Consider the following 11891-nt stretch of genomic DNA (forward strand, 5'->3'; position numbering starts at 1 on the left):
GCAAATAGTCATATACCATCCCTAAATGGTCTTTTCACGCAAGAAATGTCTCAATCTCCAGTTCGTCCACCCGATGAGCGCGAGTGATTCGGGGGGACATGACTGAAACCCAGGGGGCATGCACCCTGGTCTGCTTAGGCAGGAAAACTTCGGGTATAGGGTAGGTTTCCGCGAGAAAATATGACTAGTCTGTACTCCCGTCCGTGATTGGAAGAGGGGGTTATTCTAGAACAAGATTCTCTTGTCAAAGTTACGTGAGTAGAGTAACTTCCTCCACTCACCTTTGGCTATTTCGATAGACATCGCCGAAGAAGTGTTTTGTTTGCGCTGTGAATAGAGCAATCTTTGGGTAGCCTGAAAGAGGTATACCTTTCCTGATAAAACAAATGTTTTGTCAGCTCGAATAGAAGGTGACCTTGAAACTTTGTTTTATACCTGGGGGCATGCAAGCCTTTTGGCGTGCAAGTGAAGAGCGACTATTTATTTTTTAAAATTTGTAGGACCTCTAACCCTTTAAACTCGTAGGATTGGTCGTTTCCTAACTTGCATAAAGAAAGGATGCGGGGCAAAACTCTAAAATTTGACGTTTTATATGAGACATTCTTATCACACGACTGGATTAATCGAGCAGTTTTAGCACATAGTTCAAGCTCGTTAAAAAATAAACATAAGACATGAGCAAATGTTTCCCCCCTCATTTAATATCGTTAAAAAATGAACTATTTCCCGGTAAATAACCATCGTGAATGTAGTACTTCAGCCGTTAAAGCCTTGGTCGTGTTTGCACCGTCACCTCCACTTTTTCATTGGCCGATCATTCACCTCCATTTGATTGTTTACCCATTTTGAGGAACAGCTGTGAAGAGTGATTTCACTAGCCATCCTTGTGACACTGCCGTGATTGGAAAATTCCGAATCTTACCTGGAATTAGCTGCTACCCATTTTATCACTCGTTCCTCAAAAGACGAGTCTCCTTTAAGCTCTTTTCAACTGACTCGTAAAATATGAAAAGATTGCCGAGCCATTGGCCTCTCCAGCTCGTTAAAGGGACAGGAAGTGCTATGCCTCCTCTAGATTTTAATCTTTTTGGACCTGAGGGATTATTACACAAAAAGATCGAGCGCTTGTTTTGTTCGGCTCGTTAAAAGTATCGAAAATCCATCCCTTCTGTATTATTTTATACTTTTTCGGACTTAAGGGATTAGATGACGAAAAAGGAATTTTGGAGTTACCTTTACGTTCCTTTTCAGACTCTCTAAAATTGAAAAGGACCGAGTTATCTTTGTCGTTAAACTCGTTGAAAAGATTAATAGCGACAAACTTGTCTATAGACGAGAACGAGTTTCACTATCGCTAGGCTCGTTAAAACATAGCGATGGGTTTGCCCGAAGGGAAAATTATAGAACAAGCATATGTTATCCTCCTCAAGCTTGACAAAAATAAAGAGGTACTGATCAGCAATGACTGGGGAAAATTGGGAAGAAAACTTGAAGAAACTTTGTTGGTAGCAAGTCGCTCTTGAACATGACACTTCCACTCCGTGTCCGAGTCGGGTTGGGTTGTTTCATTCACTGGTCACATCACCATGGTCACACCATACCATCCACATTTGGGGTTAATGCTACCAATCCATCACATCAGTGTCGCCAACATGTTCAAGAGAAGTCATTCAGAGAATTCACCTGTGTCTCACCCACTACCATACATTATACTCCATTCTTTCATGACCGCCACCCCGAACCTTATATCACCAGATCGTTTTCACCTCCATTAAAATCATTTGCTCCGTTCCGTGTCATTGATGTGGGATTCATTAAGGCCCTCCTGTGACGGATCACTTCTTGTCGACATCAGCTCATTATCCAAGAAGTTGATCTAGGAACACCCCATTCAGTATTTTGAAGCTTGCATGCCTCAATGGCAAGTTTCTCACTTCCGGCGACAGGTTTACATCAATGGCCTTCGACCGAAAGATTTTGTGTGGCGTTCGAAGCCAAGTCCTTTATTCACACCGCGTGAATTGTACTGCAATACCTTGAGGGTAATTATCATTATCAGTGATTCCTCTCGTGCTTGTTAACAGTTTACATCATTGACTGGTAATCAAGCGATGTCTTTCCATTTTCGACTTCAGAACATTTCTCACATGGATCGACTTGTACTTCGAGTCAAGATCAGACGAGATTGAAGACCCCGGATCTAGTTTCATCCATCCGGGCTGTGATATATATTCAGGGAAATAAAGACATTAAATGTACATCATTGCTGCACAGATAATCATCCACTCAAAAGGATGATGGCTCTATCAGAATCATCAGTCTACACTCAGACGATTGTCTGTCCTATGTACATGAAAATGAATTTATAAAGCTGAGCATGGGAATGCCCGCCTCAGCTAGATCATGAAAATAATATGAAGATAATGTATTGTATTGTATCTTATTACAGGTCTCCTCCCAGCATTAAAAGAACTTCGGATCCTCATAATAAAGCATTTCACCCGACACCAAAAGATTAACGGCCTCATACTTTAGGGGGCAACTGTTATAGACATTTTTGGGCCCTACAACCCCAAGCATGAAATGTCCATAAACCAAGGGCTCCTAAGTCCCTAACAGTGTTGTTCTAACCCCTAAAGGAACAAGGTCAACAGATTACAGCTTCTCCCAGAAGTTCTCCATGAGAAACTACTCAGAATTGGTCAAAACAGGATCATTGCAGCTGCTCCACTGGCTAAGTGCGTTGCATCTCACCTAAATACACTGTGAGGGTGCGTTGCATTTCAAAAGTCCCTTCTGTGGGGTGCGATGGGTGAGAAATGACAAATGGCAGTGTCATTCCATGAGGTGGAGAGGCAATGGAAGCTTCCAGAATCTTCTCCTGTGACACTTGCCTCACTGAATTTGACCAAGGATGAGTAAGAGACCATCAGTCTCCAAGTGGAAGCAAGAACTATCAGAGAGAAGACACTAATCTAAACACAAGCTAACTCATCCCCCTTACAGATATCTATATATGGATCCCTCATCCCAGAGATCCGGAGGCTGGAATTTTGCATATTGTAAGGAATTGTTGTTGGTTTCCTGAGACAAACATCAGATTGTTGGGTGATCTAAGCTTTGTTTGAGGTGAAGAGGGGCTTCTTTTCTGGGAGGTTGATGCTGGGTCGGAACAACCGGTTGTAACTCCTCTTGGCTCTTTTCTTGTTTATCAATAAAAGCTATTTGAGTTTTCCTCCATGCTTTTGTGTTATTGATGCTTGTTACATTTGTATGGTCAATTTACATCTGACCCTAGATTGTTTATGATTATAGATCCATGTCTTTGTATAGTGCTATGCTTCTGTGATCTTACAGGTACTTTGTGAAGCTGGGCGTGCAAGGGAGCAGGTAGCTGTGGACTATCAAAGAAGAGAGGGATCAAATCAAGAGATTAGCGCAAGACAGAGGTTGGTCTTTCTCTTCCTCTCTATCTATAATTCATAAAGGAAAAACAAAAGTAGCTTTTCTTTGTTTGTTTCTAAGGCAGTTGTCACACCTTAGTGGGATAGAGTAGTTCTAAATAGACACTTTTCCCGGTAACAATCCCTGGTAATAGAAAAAGGAGAAAAGGTTGGTACATTGTATTTATGCATTGATATTTCTAATTTTGTTAATGCTTTAACCTCTACGGGAGAAGATATTGCATTGTGGCATCATAGGCTCGGTCACATGAGTGAGAATGGGATGCAGATTCTTCACTCAAGAAATTTGTTGCCAGGTTTGAAGCATGTTGATTTAAAATTCTGTGATAATTGTGTTTATGGAAAACAAAAGAGAGTCAGATTCCTCAGAGTTGGGAAAGAAAAGAAGAATGAAAAATTATAGCTTGTGCATACAGATGTATGGGGACCTGCTTAAGTATCATCTCTTGGTGGCTCTCGTTATCATGTTACTTTTATTGATGATGCAACCAGAAAAACCTAGATTTATTGTATTTGAAATAAATCTAATGTATTTGATACTTTCAAGAAATGGAAATCTGTGTTTGAAAATGAGACAAAAAAAAGGTTGAAGTGTCTCAAACAATGGAGGTGAATATTGTAGCAAAGATTTTGATAGGTACTATTCAGAGAATGGAATTTGCATAGAGAAGACAGTTCCAGTAACACCACAAGAAAATGGTGTGTCAGAAAGGATGAAAAGACAATCATGGAGCGCGCAAGGTGCATGAGATTGCATGCAGGATTGCCTTTACAATTTTGGGCAGATGCTATAGATACTGTTGTTTATCTAATAAACAGATGGCCTTCAAGTTCCTTGGATGGTGGTATTCTAGAGGAGGCATGGACAGGTAAAAAGGTAAACTACTCTTTTTTAAAGACTTTTGGTTGTGAAGCCTTTGTCCACATTAATAAATAAAATAGAACAAAGCTTGAGGTAAAATCAAAGAAATGTACCTTTATTGGATATGGTGTTAATGATTTTGGTTATCACTTTTATGATTATGAAAAACACAAAATCATTAAGAGCAGAGATGTCATATTCAATGAAAATGTTTTGTATAAGGATCAACTGCAGGAAAAGAAACAGGAAAAAGAAAACAAAGAATACACAGTGCTTGAAGAGATCATAGAAAAAGTGATGGTGCCTGAAAATCATAATGATCAACATCCAAAACAACAACCACAACAGTAACAAGCACCTCAAACACATGAAAGTGGTGTTAAAAGATCTACCAGGATAAGTAGACCCCCTAAATGATACTCTCCTTCATTATATTATGTATTGTTGATTGATTCTAGTGAACCAGAATGTTATGAAGAAGCAGTACAGGTAGAAACCAGGAAGAAGTGGGAGCAATCCATGAAAGAAGAGATGGACTCCTTAGCACATAACCAAACTTGGGACTTAGTCAGGTTTCCTACAGGTAAAACAACATTGCAAAATAAATGGGTTTACAAGTTGAAGGAAGAAGATGGAGGTAGAAAAAGGTATAAAGATAGACTTGTGGTGAAAGGGTTTGCACAAAAAAAGGGTATAGATTTTGATGAGATATTTTCTCCTGTTGTGAAAATGACTTCAATCAAAACTATTTTAAGTCTAGTAACAACTGAAGATTTGCATCTTGAGCAGTTAGATGTAAAGACATCCTTTCTCCATGGGGATTTGGAGGAAGAGATATATATGCAGCAGCCACAAGGATATGAGGTAAAAGGGAAGGAGAAACTAGTGTGCATGTTGAAGAAGAGATTGCATGGCTTAAAACAGGCTCCAAGGCAGTGGTATCTAAAATTTGACAGGTTTATGGTTGAACAAGGTTATACTGGATGTCACTCTGATCATTGTGTTTATCTCAGAAGGAAAAATGATGGCAGCTATATTATATTGTTATTGTATGTAGATGACATGCTTGTTGTAGGTTCTAACATGCAGGAAATAAAGGTGCTCAAAAGAAAATTGGCAAACTCATTTGCAATAAAGGATTTGGGTGCTGCAAAACAAATCCTTGGTATGAGAATAAATAGAGACAGGAGGAATCGCAAATTAACATTGTCTCAAAGTGAGTACATTGAAAAGGTGTTGAAAAGGTTTAATATGCAGAATGCAAAACCAGTTAGTATACCTTTGGCTAGCCATTTCAAATTAAGTAAGGAGGAGTGTCCCAAGACTCAGGAAGAAATGGCTCTTATGTCTAAAGTTCCATATGCATCAGCAGTTGAAAGCTTAATGTATGCAATGGTCTGCACAAGGCCTAATATTTCACATGCAGTGGGAGTTGTAAGCAGGTACATGAACAATCCAGAAAAATAACATTGGGTGGCGGTGAAGTGGATTCTCAGGTATTTGAGAGGTGCCACAAATCAAGCATTATGTTTTGGTGGTTCAAACATTGCTCTACAGGGATATGTTGATGCAGATATGGTGAGTGATAGAGATAACAGGAGAAGCACAACAGGGTATGTGTTTACTGTAGGTGGAACAACTATCAGTTGGGTCTCAAAACTGCAAAGTGTTGTTGCACTCTCAACAATAGAGGTAGAGTATGTTGTTGCTACAGAGGCTGGTAAAGAAATGATTTGGTTACAAAGGTTTCTGGATGAATTGGGTAAGAAGCAGGAGTTGGGCAGGTTATATAGTGACAGCCAGAGTGCCATACATCTTGCAAAGAACTCTACATTTCATTCCAAGACTAAACATATACAGCTCAAGTACCATTTCATACCGTCAGTGTTGGAAGATGGATAGTTGAAGTTGGAAAAGATACACACTAGCCAAAATCCTGTAGATATCTTAACAAAAGTTGTAACCAGGGAGAAACTGAGAATCTGCTCAGTTTCAATTGGTCTTCAAGTATGATGAAGAAGATGAGAAACAACCAGGTCCAAAGTGGAGTCATTGTCCAGCAAATGAAGTAGCGATGGAGTTGTTATAATCACTCTCCAATTGGGAGATTGTTGGGTGTGGAGCCTGATTATCTTCTGTATTCAAAGGTATCACCGCATTGGACCCCAGTTCGTAATGGGGCAGCATAAAATATTCGCTGCAGGGGGAGTCCACGGGGGGGTGGATGCGACCTTTGGGAGCCCCCCCCTGGCGAGGGGATCGGGGGCAGCACCCGTGAAGCTAAGAATAGATGTAAAATTGCCTTGCAAAATGTTGTAATTTTGTAGTCAATCTGGGTCGTTCATTAGGCGGAGATCTGACGGTAGAAGTTATATATAATTTAGGGTTTTTTTTCCCTAGAAGGCAACCCCTCGCTATATATGAGGTAATTGTATCGCATCTATGTAGATTTGTATTCTGAGTGAGAAAAAGAGAGGAGATTGAGAGCGAAGAGGGAATTACAGCGGATTTGCTGTAGGTTGTATCTCTTCAGTTTGCTAGATAATATAAAAGGAAGGATTGGTTGTTTCTCCGTGGACGTAGCCCAAACTGGGTGAACCACGTATATATGTGTCTCTCTTGTTTTATGTGTTTTCTGTGTTTATATTTCTGCAATATTTTATGTGTTCCATTGCTCTGTAATATATAATTTTCTAACATTTGGGATGTGGTGGAGTTGTCGGCTGGAAGGAAACCAATTTGGCAAAAAATGGGTGTTTCAGAAGAAGATGAATGTAGAAGGCAAGGTGGAGAAATATAAAGCTTGGTTGGTAGCAAAAGGTTATTCCCAGGTGTCAGGAATTGATTTTGGTGATATTTTTTCTCCTATTTCCAAGGTAGCTTCTATTAGATTAATTTTATATGTTGTTGTTGCTTTTGATTTTGAGGTAGAACAGATGGATGTGAAGACATCATTTCTTCATGGGGATCTAGAAGAAGAGATCTACATGAAGCAACCTGAAGGCTTTGAGGTGAAGGGTAAGAAATAATTGGTATGCAAGTTAAAAAATTCTTTGTATAGGTTAAAATAGTCACCAAGGATGTGGTATCATAAATTTGATACATTTATATGGGGACTTGGCTTCACCAGAAGCAAAGCAGATCACTATGTGTATTTTAAATTAATTGGTGACCGTGCTACTTATCTGGTCTCGTATGTGGATGATATGTTGTTGGTTGGAAATGACAAAGAAATTATCCAGGATTTGAAGACCCAATTGTCCTCCAAATTTGACATGAAAAATCTTGGTGCTACAAACTATATTTTAGGCATGGAAATTAATCAAGATCGGGCAAAGAGGAAGCTCTAGTTAAACTAGAGGAAGTATGTCGAGAGAATATTGGAGAGGTTTAATATGAAAGATAGTAAACCAGTGAAGGTTCTTATTTCTATAGGTGTAAGTTATCTACTGAACAGTGTCCCAAGACACAAGAAGAGGAAGAAAACATGTCCCGTGTTCCATATGCAAGTACAGTCGGTAGCCTGATGTATGAAATGGTTTGTAGTAGACCAGAAATTGCACATGCAGTGGGAGTATTGAGCTAGTTTATGTCAAAACTAGGGAAGGAGCATTGAACAGCAGCGAAGTGGGTTTTCAAGTATTTGCGTGGCACTAGTGATTATGGTTTGTACTACTAAGGAAGACTAGGATAGGACAGATTTTTGGACATTCGTGGCTTTGTTGATGCAAACTGGGTTGGAGATCTGGATCAGAGAAGATCTACAAGTGGGTATATGTTTAACCTATTTGGAGGTGCATTCAGTTGGATGAGTAAGTGATAGTCTGTAGTGGCACTTTCAACTACAGAGGCAGAATACATGGCAACTACCCATGCAAGCAAGGAAGCAATTTGGTTGTAGTGATTATGTTCAAGTATGGGGTTAATACAGTGAGCTATAAGGATAGGATGTGACAGCCAAAGTGCAATTTTCTTGGCAAAGAACTCTTCTTATCATTCAGAGACAAAGAACATCAATGTTTAGTATCACTTTGTGAGGGATATTGTTGAGGATAAAAAGGTGTCGTTTGTAAAGGTGGACACTTTGAAGAATATTGGCAATGCATTGACAAAGTCTATGAGCACTAAGAAGTTCTCTTAGCGTAGCGAAACAATGGGCATTATGGGGCTGGACCAATGACTAAGATCTCTTGTGTCCTTCTATGGAAACAAAACAACAAGTGGGAGAACGTTGGGTGTGTGTTATATTCTTTCCATGATTACCCCACGTGCAAACCCTATATTAGGTGGGCGGATCTATCTATAGTTTTGTGCATGGATTTCGCACATGGTTTTGGGTATGATGGTTTTCTGTCTATGGTATTTTGTAGATCTGGTCAAGGGAACTACGGTTATGTTCTAATCCAAGTTTAATGGATTAGGGTTTGTGGATGCTTTGGCATGTATATATATGTATTGTAACATTGAAAGAAATATAGTGAAAAATCAATATGGTAGTCCCGGTTTTGGGATCCAGGGGAAAATCTTTGTGTATATCTATTTTATGTTTTCTTATCTCACCATTGTTTATTTTCTGCTTTTAAGAATTTGTTTGCAGGTAATTCTATACAGGCTAAAACCTACATCAATCTCGTCAATATCATGTATAGTAATGCTTTCTAATTGGTTATAATAGCAAGATATTTTTATGAAGCTCATTGGCTCATTTCAAACTTAGCTCCTTCCTTCAAACGTTGATGAGATTCGTTGGTGAGAGGGTCATTACATTGAAAGACATCGACTCCATTAGCTCGAGTAAAAGCATTCAAAAATGAATACGCTTTTTAGCTATTCGGGTTCCAATCCAACAGTGATCAAACTCACACAAAGCAACAACGATCAATATCTCAACAAAGCTTACACACTTGGCTATGCCTTTTTGACTCAAGGACATTCAAATAAAAAATAAATTATAATGAAAAAATAAATTTCCAGATTTAAAAAATATGAAATCAAAGTTCTTTTCCTTTAATAAAAAGCTAAACAATTTGCACACCAATTAATGTTTGGCCAACTTGATGGATTTTCCAAAATCTTGCAAAGCTAGAATCTCCTTCTTCACACCATCTGCATCATTGAAGCTCTATACCACAATAATAGTAGAAGTGTCCTCAGACACACAAATTTTATTAATAAGGAAAAGAAAATTACATGAAATCTACAAGAGCTTACACACAATCACTCAACACCCTTGCAAGAGGATAAAAACAATATTTGAATAAGTTTGTGTCCTAAACTAACTTTGTTATGGATTACTTATTTCATTTACCAATGTCCATTTGCATTCACTCCTAACTATTTTCCTAAATTAGTTCCTAAGAACGACACCTTTCTAGATATCATATATTTTATAACAAATAGATATTCTAATAAGACTCTAAGACTCTAAATATTTAATCTAAGAAAACTCTAAATAATTAAATATTAATTTTTGTACTTTGGATCATATATCTAACAAAATCATGAGAAGAAATATACCAATTTTGATTTAATTTCTTAGTTGTCAAAGTAAAAAATTGCTTCTCAACTTATGACTCTTAAGACAATTATTTAATAGAGTATTATAAAAGGCCCTGAGGTGAAGTAATAGATATCATTACTCTTTTTAAATTTGTAATCATTTGTTATTGAAGACTTTGACATTTAATACAAATCACTTTGTTCCTTTGGTGACCAATGCGTGGCTAAATAGTTTGATATTCGATTTCATGCTTGCACTCAACAGGAGGGCCTTCTGGAGAGTTGTAAGGTTATTTTACTCTCTGGTTATGTTAATTTTAACTTATTTTCATGAATAGTCTCGTCTTCATCACTGTTAGTTAATGCTTTTGATTGGTATTTTGTTCATTAGTTTTTCGTTTAATCTTCAATATTTTGAACAGGTCAATCGCTCATAAAAGACAAAAATATTTTATTTTCACAACATTTTATTCAGTTGTTTTTACTTTGATTTCATGGTTAATGGACAGAGCAATTCCAATCATAATTGTGCACATCGGTAATACTTCAGAGTTACATCTCAACTTGCTATTTTATTGAAGTAATTAGATTTAGATTTCCTCTTCTATTGAACAGAATAGGGATTTTGATTTGCAAAAGAATTTAGAATATTTCGATTTCCTACACGTAGAATTAGAATTTTGATTCTGCCATTAGAATAAATTATTCAATTCAGTTCAAATAGAATAAATTTTATTTTTTGTTGCAATAGATTAATTTTTTATTCAATTCAATTATAGTAACTTTTAATCCTTTTTGTAATAAAATTCAGTTTGATAGTTAGAATTTTCAATTAATTTCAACTTGAAGCTTGATTTGTTTTTAAATGAGTAATTTTGTTGGAAAGAACATGTGCATAGGAATGTTTTGAGTTAATCTAGTTCCATTTATATCTAGCTCAATTTTCATCTTTAAAAATAAAAAATAGAACTCCTAGCATATATTTTGCACATGCACTTCACAAGTACATGAACCTTGGTTAACAATTAATGAAATAATTTAACCATCAATTAAATTATCCAACAATAATTCCCTAGAAGATATAATTCATCCTTGAGCGCATCAACAAAGGTTTCCCAAGTGGGTCCTACCTTGAATATCACAAACTCATTTCCCAAAAACCTTCCCACAAATCTTTGACACGAGGAACGGATTTCACGAGTGGGAAAATTCTCTTTCAATGTCAATTTTTTTTGGATAAAATAATAACGCTATAATAAATTTAATCATTTCCCCAAAAATCAACATTTATTTGACCTTAAACCAAGGGGATGCCAAAGTTAACTTGTACCTTGAATGGTGTGGCACCTTAAAAATGACCACTTGTTGAAGATGCCTTGACCATTATTAGTGGTTGTTAAAGGATTTGGGAAAAAATTATCATCATCTCATTCATCTATCACATGAGTGCTTCCTCAAGAAAAAAATTGATAAGATCTCATGTTCCATAATCTCTCTTTTCTTTAGTCATGGGAGGTTGCTTGAGCTAGTGAGAGTGATCATTCCCAAGTGAAACTAGCTTAAATACCATGACCTCATCAAAGACAAGCACTGAGAAATAAAAAGGTGCATATTACTTTATGTTGAAAAAGCAACAAGAAAATCTCAATTTGACTTTGCCTTGGTCAAACTAGAGAAAATTTGAATTTCCACATCATTAGAATCTTGGAAGTAGTTAACTGAGGTGACATGGAACTTGTCACTCAGTTAACTCAGTAAATTCGAGTTGGTGAATCTTGAGTTCAGTTCAGTATGGTTGATTGTTAATTTGTAGCAATCTATTTCAGTTAAGTTGAATTATTGTCACTTAAACTAGTTCCAACTGTTGGAGAAACTAGTGGAAGGTCAAGTTGTGTAGTGTAACTTCAATCACACTCAGTGTTCATCTAGCTAACTGATCAATCAGCCCAAAATAATTGATGCATGCAGAGAATTTGAGTTACCCAGTTGAGATGGAGATTCCAAGGCAGTATACTATCAATTGTAGACTAGTTCCATGTGTACAGGTGGTGCATGCAGTCAAATAA

Source organism: Pinus tabuliformis, chromosome 4_2 (genome assembly GCF_031772625.1).
Source record: "Pinus tabuliformis cultivar Carrire ecotype Pingquan chromosome 4_2, CPIR1, whole genome shotgun sequence".
In the NCBI taxonomy this organism is placed as follows: Eukaryota; Viridiplantae; Streptophyta; class Pinopsida; order Pinales; family Pinaceae; genus Pinus; species Pinus tabuliformis.